The sequence below is a fragment of the Lipotes vexillifer genome, unplaced genomic scaffold (assembly GCF_000442215.2).
Source record: "Lipotes vexillifer unplaced genomic scaffold, Lipotes_vexillifer_v1.1 scaffold450, whole genome shotgun sequence".
In the NCBI taxonomy this organism is placed as follows: domain Eukaryota; kingdom Metazoa; phylum Chordata; class Mammalia; order Artiodactyla; family Lipotidae; genus Lipotes; species Lipotes vexillifer.
In genome coordinates, this window is record NW_006794180.1 from 612,237 (window position 1) to 627,603 (window position 15,367).

The window sequence follows — 15,367 nt, forward strand, 5'->3', positions numbered from 1 at the left end:
CTGGAGCACAGGCTCCGGACGCGCAGGCCCAGCGGCCATGGCTCACGGGCCCAGCCGCTCTGCGGCATGTGGGATCTTCCCGGACCGGGGAACGAACCTGTGCCCCCTGCATCGGCAGGCAGACTCTCAACCACTGCGCCACCAGGGAAGCCCTGAATGCATTTCTGATACACCTGCCATACTTCATGGTATTGCAGGATACCTCTCCTGATGTCTTCATCTGAAGCAAAATAACCCAAGAAGATCACAGACGTCTGTACCTTAAAGTCTTTTTCTTTTTTTGTGCCTTAAATCCTGACCATTCATAGAACAAGTTCACTCGATTGTTTATGATTTATTCAAGACTGGTTGAAAGCCAAGTGATATTAGGTCTGACTTTTTCCTCCTGAATACTCTGATGTTCATACACGGATGGAATTTTAGGGGAGAGAACTTGAAAGACTGCAATCCTTTAATTTACAAAACTGCTCCTCTTTGCTGCTTGTCTAAGTCAAGATACATTTATAAAGGCAAAACTGAAACTGAACTTCTCTGCTGCAATCATAGAAACAGAAAAAAATAGTCCACATCAGCATTTTGGGGAGAAATTCCGGAGACAGAATGCCTTGGGAATCAGAGGCTCAGTTCTATTCATGTTGATTTGCAAGAGTGCCTCAAAAATAAAGGAACAATAAAAAAAAGTCCTGCATCTAATTACAAGATTTAATGAGAGAATACGGATAACACTTTCCATTAGGACAAGCTTACCTCCCTGTGCCTTTTCATTTCCACCCCTAAGAAGGCTAGTAGGCTCTCTGTTATGACACTGGTAAGTGGATGACACCATAATGTAATTCAAGCCTCCTTAGTTGTATCTTAGTCCAGAGTATATGTCCTTCGCCTCCCCCTTCCTGGCTTAATCTCCGGTACTGCTGAGGATCTATTTTCCTGACCAGGCTGGAACCCTCTCTGCAGGGAGAGGTCACATCTTGTTCACCACTACATCCCTCACAGCACTCAGAGCCTTGTGCACCTCAAGAAGCGCCTGGTGTAAGCGCATGACATCGTGGTTTTCTAAGAGCTGGATTATTTCATTTGACCTCTGAGTCAAGACCATTTGGGAGATACCAGGGATCCTCAACATTGTATTACAGAGAAGGAAAACCGGGAGGTTGAGCTGTTGGCCTCCAGGGTCACACAGTTACTAAAAAGCTAGAAACCAGGTCTTCTGATTTCTACTTTGATGTCCTTTCCACAATGTCATGCCTACCAAAGGCATGTAAAGAATGTTAAATAAAATGAGCACATGAGTGGGGTGTCTCGATGGGAGAGAGGCAAGTTTTCCAAAACCACAGTTACTTAAATGCTGTAATGAACACAGACAAGGTTTTGAGGTTATCCTCACTTAAAGAAATTGCTCTTTCTGTGTTTCCCTAGAGCCTCATTCCCATCTCCAGAAAAAAGGCTCTTTTATATGAAAGGCAGATACATCTAACTAAACTAAACAGGAGAATACTCAGGCCACCAAGTTCTTTAAAAGCAAATTCATGTAAAACAGCCAAATCACCTAGCGACTAAGCCATTTTTGACAACTGATCCATCTCTTTCAGAACAGTTTGATAAGTAAACAATGTGGCTGTAGTGTCACTACCCATGGGCCACAAGAGAAGACAACGCACCAATATTTACATTTCTTAGAAATCTAAGCAGTATTCTATCATTTTCAAGAACCCCATTCAATAGAACAGCTCTGCAAAACTCATTTTCAGAGAAGCAGAAGACCAACACAAAGCTGTTTTTAGTCTGATACTATTCGGAAGTTATATTAATTTGTAGAAGGACATGTGAAGGAATTTAAGCCTCTCCATCATCCTTTTTTTGGGGGTGGGGTTGTTCTTGTAATCATCAAAAAATGTTTACTAGAGTTGACAGAAAAACTTGCTGATACTGTGGAATTAAACGTGGCATTTAAACTCATTTGTTATTTCTATAATATTAGGTCTCAAAACAGAAATAACCATGATTTTAGTGGATTATGTAAGTTTTACATTTATTGGAAAAAAAAATCTGACATTATAGAAGCATTTTTTAAAAAACTAAAAATTCACAATTCTACCAAGAGATGACCACTGCTAACATTTTAGTGTAAGTACTTCCAGACTTTCTTATGTTTACACACACACAAATACACACACATACTAACTTTTCTTTCCTTTAAAAAAATTATAGAATTGTAATAGTCCTGTTTTTTTCTTTCTACAAACTGTTTCATTGCCGTCTTTCCAGATCGAAAAATATGGTAAGACACTATCATTTTTAATGAATAAAGCCTATCTCCAATTATGGAAATCTTTGGAGGTTGTTTCCATTTTTCACTGTTATAAACAATGCTTCTATAATATGTATCCTTGTAGATCTTTGTGTAGTTGTCCAATTATTTTCTTAGGATAAATTCCTAGAAGCAGACTTACTTGGTCAAAGCAAAATTTTAAAGTTAGCACTTCTTGCTAAGTTGCCCTTCAAAAAGGTTGTACAAAGTTACATTTACCAAAAATATTAACAACGACGGACGGAGCTGCTGATTCTCACCACATATCAACACTGAACATGCACAATATTTTTCATTTCAGCTACTCTATGCAGTCTTTTAATCTACATTTATTTGATAACTAGAGAAGTTAACATGCTATTTATGTTAACTATTCACTGCCTATTTGTGGTTTTTTGGGGTTGCCTTTTCATGTACTCTGCCCATTTTTACAGTTGGCATTTATCTTTTCCTTCCTTATTTGTACAAGTTCTTCACATATTTGGGATAAATAGTCTATCATATTCATTGCAAATAGCCCCTTGCTCCCAATTTCTTGTCATGTTTTGTTTTCAGGGAGGTCACCCCACCCCCGTCCACAAAAACAAGTTTAAAAATTTCAAGTGCTGGAATATGTGACCTTAATGGGCCCTGCTTTTGGTGTCATGCTTCATTGGTATCTATTAAGTCAGCCTCAGAGCCTAGTTAGTTCATAATCATTTTTTGCAAATGTCTAATGGACACATGAAAGGGATTTGTATTTTTTATTTGTAGGGTACAATTTTTTTTCTTTATCGATTAAACCACCCTTGTTATTTACCTCTCATACATTTCTCTAGGTCCTCACCTATTTTTTGTTTGCTTCATCCATCAAGGACTCAAACAAAATATTAACATCACATTCTGGATTACGGTTGTAATTTTCCCTCTGTGATTCTAACGGGTTGTGCATTATGCTCACCATTCTGTGGTATTCAGGGTGTGGAGGCCCCTGACTTTTCATATTCCTGTGGACATCTATCCCGCATGGCATCGCCTGTGTTACTGGTCTCTAGCCCCAGCTTCAGCCTTGAAGAGTTTAATGGGGCCAGGTGTGAGGGGCGACCCAACATTTTTTTTTTTAACATCTTTATTGGAGTATAATTATTTAAAATGTTGTGTTAGTTTCTGCTGTTTAACAAAGAAAATCAGCTGTATGTATACATCTATCCTCATATCCCCTCCCTCTTGCTTCTCCCTCCCACCCTCCGTATCACACCCCTCTAGGTGAGCTGACCTCCCTGTGCTATGCGGCTACTTCCCACTAGCTATCTGTTTTACATTTGGTAGTGTATATATGTCAATGCTACGTGCTCACTTCATCCCAGCTTCCCCTTCCCCTTCCCCGTGTCCTCAAGTCCATTCTCTAAGTCTGCATCTTTATTCCTGTCCTACCCCTAGGTTCATCAGAACCATTTTTTTTTTTTTTTAGATTCCATATATATGTGTTAGCATACGGTATTTGTTTTTCTCTTTCTGACTTACTTCACTCTGTATGACAGTCTCTAGGTCCATCCACCTCATTACAAATAACTCAATTTCGTTTCTTCTTATGGCTAACATCTCATTGTATATATGTGCCACATCTTCTTTATCCATTCTTCTGTCGATGGACACTTAGGTTTCTTCCATGTCCTGGCTATTGTAAATAGAGCTGCAATGAACATTTTGGTACATGACTCTTTTTGAATTATGGTTTTCTCAGGGTATATGCTCTGTAGTGGGATTGCTGAATCGTATGGTAGTTCTATTTTTAGTTTTCTAAGGAGCCTCCGTACTATTCTCCATAGTGGCTGTATCAATTCACATTTCCACCAACAGTACAAGAGGGTTCCCTTTTCTCCACACCCTCTCCAGCATTTACTGTTTGTAGATTTTTTGGTGATAGCCATTCTGACTGGTGTGAGATGATACCTCATGGTAGTTTTGATTTGCATTTCTCTAATGATTAGTGATGTAGAGCATCCTTTCATGTGTTTGTGGGCAATCTGTATATCTTCTTTGGAGAAATGTCTGTTTAGGTCTTTTGCCCATTTTTGGATTGGGTTGTTTGTTTTTTTGATACTGAGCTGCATGAGCTGCTTGTAAATTTTGGACATTAATCCTTTGTCAGTTGCTTCATTTGCAAATATTTTCTCCCATTCTAAGAGTTGTCTTTTCATCTTGTTTATGGGTTCCTTTGCTGTGCAAGAGCTTTTAAGATTCATTAGATCCCATTTGTTTATTTTTGGTTGTATTTCCATTTCTCTAGGAGGTGGGTCAAAAAGGATCTTGCTGTGATTTATGTCATAGAGTGTTCTGCCTATGTTTTCCTCTAAGAGTTTTACAGTGATTGGCCTTACATTTAGGCCTTTAATCCATTTTGAGTTTATTTCTTTGTATGGTGCTAGGGAGTGTTCTAATTTCATTCTTTTACATGTAGTTGTCCAGTTTTCCCAGCATCACTTATTGAAGAGGCTGTCTTTTCTCCTTTGTATATTCTTGCCTCTTTTATCAAAAATAAGGTGACCATATGTGCATGGGTTTGTGTCTGGGCTTTCTGTCATGCTCCATTGATCTATATTTCTGTTTTTGTGCCAGTACCATACTGCCCTGATTATTGTAGCTTTGCAGTATAGTCTGAAGTCCGGGAGCCTGATTCTTCCAGCTCCGTTTTTCATTCTCAAGATTGCTTTGGCTATTTGGGGTATTTTGGGATTCCATACAAAATGTGAAATTTTTCGTTCTCAAGATTGCTTTGGCTATTTGGGGTATTTTGGGATTCCATACAAAATGTGAAATTTTTTGTTCTAGTTCTGTGAAAAAAATGCCATTGGTAATTTGATAGGGATTGCACTGAATCTGTAGATTACTTTGGGTAGTATAGTCATTTTCACATTGTTGACTCTTCCAATCCAAGAACATGGTATATCTCTCCATCTGTTTGTATCATCTTTAACTTCTTTCATCAGTGTCTTATAGTTTTCTGCATACAGGTCTTTTGTCTCCTTAGGTAGGTTTATTCCTAGGTATTTTATTCTTTTTGTTGCAATGGTAAATGGGGTGTTTCCTTCATTGCTCTTTCAGATTTTTCATCATTAGTGTATAGGAATGCAAGAGAGTTCTGTGCATTAATTTTGTATCCTGCTACTTTACAAAACTCATTGATTAGCTCTAGTAGTTTTCTGGTAGCATCTTTAGGATTCTCTATGTATAGTATCAAGTCATCTGCAAACAGTGACAGCTTAACTTCTTGCCCAATTTGTATTCCATTTAATTCTTTTTCTTCTGACTGCTGTGGCTAAAACTTCTGAAACTATGTTGAATAATCGTGGTGAGAGTGGACAACCTTGTCTGTTCCTGATCTTAGAGGAAATGGTTTCAGTTTTTCACCATTGAGAATGATGTTGGCTGTGGGTTTGTCATATTTGGCCTTTATTATGTTGAGGTAAGTTCCCTCTATACTTACTTTCTGGAGGGTTTTTATCATAAATCGGTGTTGAATTTTGTCGAAAGCTTTTTCTGCATCTATTGAGATGACAATATGTTTTTTCTCCTTCAATTTGTATATGGTTTATTACATTGATTGATTTGTGGATATTGAAGAATCCTTGCATTCCTGGAATAAACCCCACTTGATCATGGTGTATGATCCTTTTAATGCGCTGTTGGATTCTGTTTGCTAGTATTTTGTTGAGGATTTGTGCATCTATGTTCATCAGTGATATTGGCCTGTAGTTTTCTTTGTGACATCTTTGTCTGGTTTTGGTATCAGGGTGATGGTGGCCTTGTAGAGTGAGTTTGGGAGTGTTCCTCCCTCTGCTATATTTTAGAAGAGTTTGAGAAGGATAGGTGTTAGCTATTCTCTAAATGTTTGATAGAATTCACCTGTGAAGCCATCTGGTCCTGGGCTTTTGTTTGTTGGAAGATTTTTAATTACAGTCTCAATTTCAGTGCTTGTGATTGGTCTGTTTATATTTTCTATTTCTTCCTGGTTCAGTCTCGGAACGTTGTGCTTTTCTAAGAATTTGTCCATTTCTTCCAGGTTGTCCAATTTATTGGCATATAGTTGCTTGTAGTAATCTCTCATGATCCTTTGTATTTCTGCAGTGTCAGTTGTTACTTCTTTTCATGTCTAATTCTATCGATTTGAGGGCTCTCCAAGACTCAAGAAAAATCTTGATGAGTCTGGCTAATGGTTTATCTATTTTGTTTATCTTCTCAAAGAACCAGTTTTTAGTTTTATCGATCTTTGCTATTGTTTCCTTCATTTCTTTTTCATTTATTTCTGATCTGATGCTTATGATTTCTTTCCTTCTTCTAACTTTGGGGTTTTTGTTCTCCTTTCTCTAACTGCTTAGGTGTAAGGTTAGGTTGTTTATTTGAGATTTTTCTTGTTTATTGAGGTAGGATTGTATTGCTATAAACTTCCCTCTTAGAACTGCTTTTGCTGCATCCCATGGGTTTTGTGCCGTCGTGTTTTCTTGTCATTTGTTTCTAGGTATTTTTTGATTTCCTCTTTGATATCTCCAGTGATTTCTTGCTTATTTAGTAGCATATTGTTTAGCCTCCATGTGTTTGTATTTTTTATAGACTTTTTCCTGTAATTGATATCTAGTCTCATAGTGTTGTCATCAGAAAAGATACCTGATACAATTTCAGTTTTCTTAAATTTACCCAGGTTTGGTTTGTGACCCAATATACGACCTATCCTGAAGAATGTTTCATGAGCACTTAAGAAGAAAGTGTATTCTGTTGTTTTGGGATGGAATGTCTTATAAATATCAATTAAGTCCACCTTGTTTAATGTATCATTTAAAGCTTGTGTTTCCTTATTTATTTTCATTTTTGGATGATCTGTCCATTGGTGAAAGTGGGGGGTTGAAGGCCCCTACTATTATTGTGTTACTGTCAATTTCCCCTTTTATGGCTGTTAGCATTTGCCTTATGTATTGAGGTGCTCCTATACTGGGTGCCTAAATATTTACAATTGTTATATCTTCTTCTTAGATTGATCCCATGATCATTATGCAGTGTCCTTCTTTGTCTCTTGTAATAGTTTTTATTTTAATGTCTATTTTATGTTATATGAGTATTGTTACTCCAGCTTTCTTTTGATTTCCATTTGCATGGAATATCTTTTTCCATCCCCTCACTTTCAGTCTGTATGTGTCCCTAGGTCTGAAGTAGGTCTCTTGTAGACAGCATATATATGGGTCTTGTTTTTGTATCCATTCAGCCAATCTATGTCTTTTGGTGGGAGCATTTAATCCATTTACATTTAAGGTAATTATTGATATGCATGTTCCTATTACCATTTTCACTGTTTTGGGTGTGTCATTGTAGGTCTTTTCTTTCTCTTGTCTTTCCTGCCTAGAGAAGTTCCTTTAGCATTTGTTGTAAAGCTGGTTTGCTGGTGCTCAATTCTCTTAACTTTTGCTTGTCTGTAAAGATTTTAATTTCTCCATCAAATTTGAATGAGATCCTTGCTAGGTAGAGTAATCTTGGTTGTAGGTTTTTCCCTTTCATCACTATAAATATGTCCTGCCACTCCCTTCTGGCCTGCAGAGTTTCTGCTGAAAGATCAGCTGTTAACCTTATGGGGATTCCCTTGTATGTTATTTGTTGCTTTTCCCTTGCTGATTTTAATATTTTTTGTTTGTATTCAATTTTTGATAGTTTGATTAATATGTGTCTTGGCGTGTTTCTCCTTGGATTTTCCTGTATAGGACTCTCTACGCTTCCTGGACTTGCTTGACTATTTCTATCCCCATGTTAGGGAAGTTTTCAACTATAATCTCTTCAAATATTTTCTCAGAGCCTTTCTTTTTCTCTTCTTCTTGGACCCCTATAATTTGAATATGTTGGTGCATTTAGTGTTGTCACAGAGGTCTCTGAGACTTCCTCAATTCTTTTCATTCTTTTTTCTTTATGCTGCTCTGTGGTAGTTATTTCCACTATTTTATCTTCCAGTTCACTTATCTGTTCTTCTGCCTCAGTTATTCTGCTACTGATTTCATTTTTAATTTCATTTATTGTGTTGTTCATCATTGTTTGTTTGCTCTTTAGTTCTTCTAGTCCTTGTTAAACGTTTCTTGTATTTTCTCCATTCTATTTCCAAGATTTTGGATCATCTTTACTATCATTTCTCTGAATTCTTTTTCAGGTAGACTGCCTATTTCCTCTTCATTTGTTTGGTCTGGTGGGGTTTTAACTTGCCTCTTCATCTGCTGTGTGTTTCTCTGTCTTCTCATTTGTTTAACTTACTGTGTTTGGGGTCTCCTTTTCCCAGGTTGCAGGTTTGTAGTTCCCGTTGTTTTTGGTGTCTGCACCCAGTGGATAAGGCTGCTTCAGTGTCTTGTGTATGCTTCCTGGTGGAGGGGACTGGTGCCTGTATTGTGGTGGGTGGGGCTGGATCTTGTCTTTCTCATGGGCAGGGCCGTGTCTGGTGGTGTGTTTTGGGGTGTCTGTGAGCTTAGTATGATTTTAGGCAGCCTCTCTGCTAATGGGTGGGGTTGTGTTCCTGTCTTGCCAGTTGTTTGGCATAGGGTATCCAGCACTGGAGCTTCCTGGCCGTTGGGTGGAGTTGGGTCTCTGGGAGAGCTTTTGCCAATTGATATTATGTGGGGTCTGGAGGTCTCTGGTCGTCCAATGTCCTGAACTTGGCTCTCCCACCTCGGAGGCTCAGGCCTGACACCCAGCTGGAGCACCAAGACCCTGTCAGCCACAGGGCTCTTGATGTCTGTTTTCCTTCCTGCTACCTTCCTTCTCCCCCACACTTAGAATCCTTGGGCAGCCATCCTGTCACGGAGTCACCTGAGGGCTAGGCGTTGGGTCTGAGTCATGCAGGGTGCTGAGCACTCCCCTTCTCTGCTCCGGAGCGCAGCGTCAGGGGTCTCGAGTGGCGTCTGAGGCCCAGGTTATGGATTCCACCCAGATTTACATCTGGGCCCCCCATGCAACTTTCACTCACTCCACTCTCATCAACAACTTTCCTCCCACACTCCACTTCTTCCAGAAGCTCAGTGAAGTTTCAAATTCCAAAAATGGTTCAGCATTTTCTCTGTTACATTGCCTCAATCACTTCAATGAGGAGTTTAGAGAAACACTATGTAAAACATGTGGGGTTAACATATTGTATTCATATGACAAGTCTGATTTATTAATTTTCCCCTTGTTTGCCTGACTACATTCTTTCCACCAGTTTCTCAACTGGAGTAATTCTCCATGTAAGAAATTTCTAGATACAAATTTATTTTATGACAATCTTTTTTTTTTTTTAATAACTTTATTTATTTAAGTTTGGCTGTGTTGGGTCTTCGTTGTTATGCACAGGCTTTCTCTAGTTGTGGTGAGCAGGGTCTACTTTCGTTGCGGTGCGTGGGCTTCTCACTGCGGTGGCTTCTCTTGTTGCGGAGCATGGGCTCTAGGCATGTAGGCTTCACTAGTTGTGGCTTGTGGGCTCAGTAGTTGTGGCTCATGGGCTCTAGAACACAGGCTCAGTAGTTGTGGCACACAGGCTTAGTTGCTCCACTGTATGTGGGATCTTCCCAGACCAGGGCTCAAACTTGTGTCCCCTGCATTGGCAGGCAGATTCTTAACCACTGTGCCACCAGGGAAGTCCCTGATAATCTTTTTTACTTCTATCTATAGCTTTGAACAAATTTGAAATTTCTACATATAATGCATTTTGTCATGTATTTACTCAATACTTCGTTTTTAAAATCCTTATGGATTTCTAAGTGACTAAACCACTCTGTATTTATCTTGTTAGGCTGAATTGGCAATAGAAGATATTTTGGAATACATGTGATTTTCAGCTCCTTTTATACTTTTGTTCCTAGTATCTGCTTTATTTTGCTTATTGTTACCATTCCTACTTAAAGTACATAGTTTATATTCTTTAGCTTCTTCAGTGTCATTCCATTTTCTCAGTTTGGAAATTTACACATGGTTCTTTAAGTCAGGACTAACATTTTACTTTAAGCTATATGACGCTTAAATTGAGCTGCTTGGCTGCTGTTTCTTCAGCTTGTACAGAAAGCAGCCTCTTGGCAAACAAAACTCAGCAAAAAATTGGACACTTAGTAGCAGTTTTGTCTCAAGGATCAGATAACTTTCTGTGTGGGAGATAGAATAGGGGGGAAATGTGTCACCTAGGTTAGACATTCAGGCTGTTGTACACAGTGGCTGTTACCACAGTACTCTCTTTCTAACCATGTTGCATGCACCTACATGGGTGCTACTTGAGATTGGTGGGTGACTCGCCTTTGTTGGGAGTCTGGAGGTCCATATGCACCCCAGTCACCCATCTTTGTCTCCTGTGAAACTAGCTCAATTCTCCCAAACCTTACATGCCAGCAGCTAATTCCAATAACTTAAAAAAAAAATCTAGTTTTAACATTTATAGAAATTTTAAAAGTTTACAGAAATTTGTTGGTGAGGTAATGCTTTCAAAGATTTCTGTCGAGTCTCACGCTGAATCTTCTTTTTGTCCATCTCACAGCAGTTTTAGGAAATGTTCAGCAGCTGGAAGTAAACTGCGGCAGAAAAAGGGAAATGTCTGCCACAGTCGTTTCCCTTAAAAGTCAGAGGGGGAGTCAGCATGAAGCACAGCCTGGGCTTCGGCCCCCAGAGAGAAGCAGAGAGAGGGAGACCGAGGGCCAGAAAGGGGACAGACTATCAGAGAGCGGAGAGATCAAGGACCCAGGGGAAAATAGCTCCTCTCAACTCTCATAATGCCTGCCAGTCTCTTGCCAGGAACCTGTGGGTGTGTGAGTAGTGAAGCTGTCAGGGACCCAACAAGACTTCCCTCCTCTTCTGGCGGGAGGAGAGGAATCAGAGAAGCTTTAGCTGTTTCCAGCCTCTGTTAATAACTTCACCTCATCTCAGATCTTTGGCTATCCAGAACCTCCTTCCTCGTGTTATTCTTACACTGCATCCATACTAACTCCAGAACCAATTTTGGTTGAAGTGAACTTACCCAATCCATATTTACACTGCTTATAATTAGGGCTTGCCTTTTCAACACAATCCTGTTGTCTCTGTCATCCCTTTCCTGTTTCCTCTTGCACCTCACTTCCTTTCAGGAAGGAACACACTGGCCCATGTAGTTAGGCCTGAGAGCCCTGAATGAAAATGTTTAGCTTGGAGGGAAGAGGTGAGGCGAGGGAGAAAGATACATGAGGAATCTTTGAAATTCTCTCTTTTTTTTATCCTTCCAACTATGTGCAGCCATATAGCGTGTACTAACTTAGTTAGTACTGAAGCAGGGCCATTTTAAGACTTTCATAGGACTTTGACACTTTTAGTTTTGGAAACTCTATCACACATCATGGCAAACATATTAAAATGCACCCATGTCTCACATTACATATGTATTTTTTGTTGCAAAAACCTTCAAGTGGATTTTATAATTTTGCCTTTAAATTTTATTTGGCTACTGGTAATGCATGGAATATACATTTGCCTATGATTTCTCAACATAGTCAGGAATCTGACCAAAAAATTATTTCTAGTAGCATCAAATTTCATGAATATTTAAATTTAGCAATTAATGGGGTTGGCATATGTTGTGTTTTGTAGATATTTAATTTAAATTTATTAATTTTAGTTTTGCAATTTTCTTATCATATTTTTGGAAGAATATTCATTTTCCAAGCCCATGGACTTCTTCCAGTTCTCTGGAAAACTTGGAGGCCTGGCACTGAGACTAATGAAAGAACTTCCTAGGAAGAGACATAGGCAATACAAAGGTGCTGGGAGAGGAAAGAGCTTGGCTCATTGGGGTAGAGTAGGAAGAACGCTGTGGTTGGGCAGGATTGAGTGAAAGGCAGGGAGGCAGGAGAGGCTGACCAGGTAAGGCCACCCAAGGCCTACCACGAAGCTTTGTGAACCACTCTCCGTAGAAAGTAACTACCTCAGCCTATTAAATTTCTATTTCAATGAGCCAGACATACCTTGAATCTAGATCATGAAAGGCAGATTTCTGTTATTAATTTGTTTAGTGGTACTTTCTCCTACTTCTGAAATCTCACTTAGCCACCTAGTCCAAAGGGAGATTTTTAGGAAAATCTAACTTTGGAGAAATAAATGACTCAAAAGTCAACCGTCTGGACATGAATCTGGGAACATGGCCATTTTATTCATTCCTTTGTCAGGTCCTAAGTCTCTGTTCTCCAATCTATATTTTCAAGTGGTCCATCAGCCTGTTCCTTGCAACATTGTAAGCATATGTGGATGACACTACTGGCCTCTGCGCTGAGCTCCTTCTACTGCTTCTCCCATTACCCTTACCATCTATGCTCACACAGCAGTTACAATTATATTAAAAATATGATTACATTACTCCCTTGCTTCAAATTATTTACTGGATTCCCGTAACACTTAAAATAAAATCCAAAGTCTCTCTGTTGCTCTATAAGGCCCTAACATAATCTATCAATAGTTCCTTGCTTGCCTCAGGACCTTTGCTCTTGCTGTTTCTGCCTGTAATGATTTCCTTGCACACTTTCACATCAGTGTTTCTTTCTCATATTCTGGTCTCTACACTCCCAGGAGGGTTTCCCTAAACATCTTACCTAAAATAGTCTCACTCTCTACTTATGTCATCTAACATTCCATTCCTTTATCCTCACAGCAATTACCACTATCTGGAATATTATTACAAATTTGTTTACTTGCTCACTTTTGATTTTCTCCTCTAGAAAATAAGCTCCACAAACAAAGGGCTTTTCTATCTTCATCTTCAGTACCAAGTGCTATACCTTCAGGACAAACAGCACTTGTAGTGCAATCAATAAACAGTTGAATGTATAAATTAGCCTATCAACAAATGAAAAATTTCATGTAATGAAACCCTCAGGATGAAAAAGCCTAATAAATAGAATTTATTTTAGAAAATCATTTATAAATTTATTTGGGGATATATTCAATTATATTACCAATTTTATAGAGGCACTGATTCCCCTGGGTACTGAAAATACTTTCTTCATAGCTGTTGAAAATAATAGTGACTTTTCAGTTTGTCACTCAATGTATTTACCTTATCTATTTGCTAAGCTTCCTAATCACTTACTGAGAAATGGTAGTTGAAGTGGCTCTTGGGAGCCAGTTCACCCCAACTGACTTTCTTCAGCAGCACAATTTGAGTTGATTTATTATTCTAATAGTTTTTGTAAAAAATAATCCCAAGAAGACTCTAAGCTTACTAATAAACAATTTAAGCTGACAAAATTTCTATGTAAATTATGGGTTGATGTTCAATGAAAGAAAAATCCTAAAGATATTTACTTGGCTATCATTTTTATTCTGTAAGCAAATTCATTTTATAAAGGGATAGTTATAAATTGGTTTCTCTTGTGACCTAAGGGATCAAGGCTGTCCAAAGTTTCAGCAGGGCACTAATCCAACCTCTCCTTTGTCAATGTTTACCAATGACACATTCCTTGTATTAGTATCAGGCAACCTCCTTGACTATTTTCATGAGACCAGTCCAAAGGAGTAAAGATCTGCATGTAGAAAAGACTCTTGACTCTTAACCCCTGCAAATACATATTCCTATTTTTAAAAATTAACCAAAAGGTAGCAGAAGAAAAGGTAGATCTCATTAAAAAGTGTTTCACCCACTGCTTGCTAAATGTGTATTAGATCTGCCTGTGGGCTTGACAGTCCCCACAAATGCATGTCAGGTTTGTGCAAGCATGAGCTCTGAAGGGATTTTTCTAGGTCAGTTAGGAAATCTTTTTGTGTTATCCATTACTACACATTACTGTTGATTCTTGATGGTTCTTATAATCTAGAAGTACCTTAACAACTACTTTATAGCTCCTCTTGTACAGCTTAAAACACATTCCACTCATCGTTCAGTTCTGCTATATTATTATATGACTATTATATATTGCTAAATTATTGATTTTCTTCAATTGGTAATAGAGCCACAGTACTATTTCCTACCTTTTACTGCAAGTGAATTGTGTTTAATTTGTATTATGAGATAAACAGGCTTTTAGGATCCTTTTAGTCTGGGATTTTCCCCTAGGCAACTCTTGCTTCTCATAAAATATACAAATTCTTTTTTGTTGTGCATGTTTATAGATGCCCCATGAGATATGAACATACATTTTTTGAATCCAGTTTTACTGAGATATAATTGCCATATGCCATTGTATTAGGCATACAACACAACGATCTGATATATGTATATGCTGCAAAATGATCACTGCAATAAGTTTAGCTAACATCTATCACCTCACAGTTACAAAATTTTTTCTTGTGATGAGAACTTTTAAGATCTACTCTCTTAGCAACTTTCAAATATAAAATACAGTACTGTTAATTACAGTCATAATGCTGTACATTACATTCCCAGAACTTATTAATCTTGTAAGTGAAAAGTTTGTGCCTTTTGACTCACTTCACCCATTTTGCCCATCTTCCACCCCCCACCTCTGGCAACCACCAATCTCTCTCTGTATCTATGAGTCTATTTTTTCAAGGTCCATCCATGTTGTCACAAATGGTAGAGTTTTCTTCTTTTTTATGGATGAAAATACTCCATTGTATGTATCACACTGTCTTTATCATACATTCACACATCGATGGACACTCTTCTTATCTCCGTGTCTTGGCTATTGTAAATAATGCTGCCACAAACATGGGGCAGGGGAGGAACAAATATATTGTCAAAATAGTGATTTCATTTCTTTCAGATATATACTCAGAAGCAGAATTGCTGGATCGTATTTTTAATTTTTTGAGGAACCTGCATAAAGTTTTCCATAATGGCTGCACCAATTTACATTCCCACCAACAGTGCACAAGGATCTCCTTTCGCCACATCCTCGCCAATACTTGTTATTTCTTGTTTTTTTGATAATAGCCACTCTAACTTGTGTGAGGTGATATCTCATTGTGGTTTTGATTTGCATTTCCCTGATGATTAGTGATGGTGAGCATCTTTCCATGTACCTGTTGGTCATCTGTACGTCTTCTTTGGTAAAATGTCTATTTAGATCCTTTGCCCATTTTTTTTTTTTTTTTTTTTGGTTCCGCGGCCCCCTC

At 38.4% G+C, this 15,367-nt stretch overlaps 1 protein-coding gene across 2 annotated transcripts in view; it reads right to left on the reverse strand.

Annotated features, from left to right (window-relative positions):
- The window catches only part of RELN (reelin), a 519,560-nt gene that overhangs the window by 132,942 nt on the left and 371,251 nt on the right, over positions 1–15,367 (reverse strand). The window lies entirely within an intron of this gene.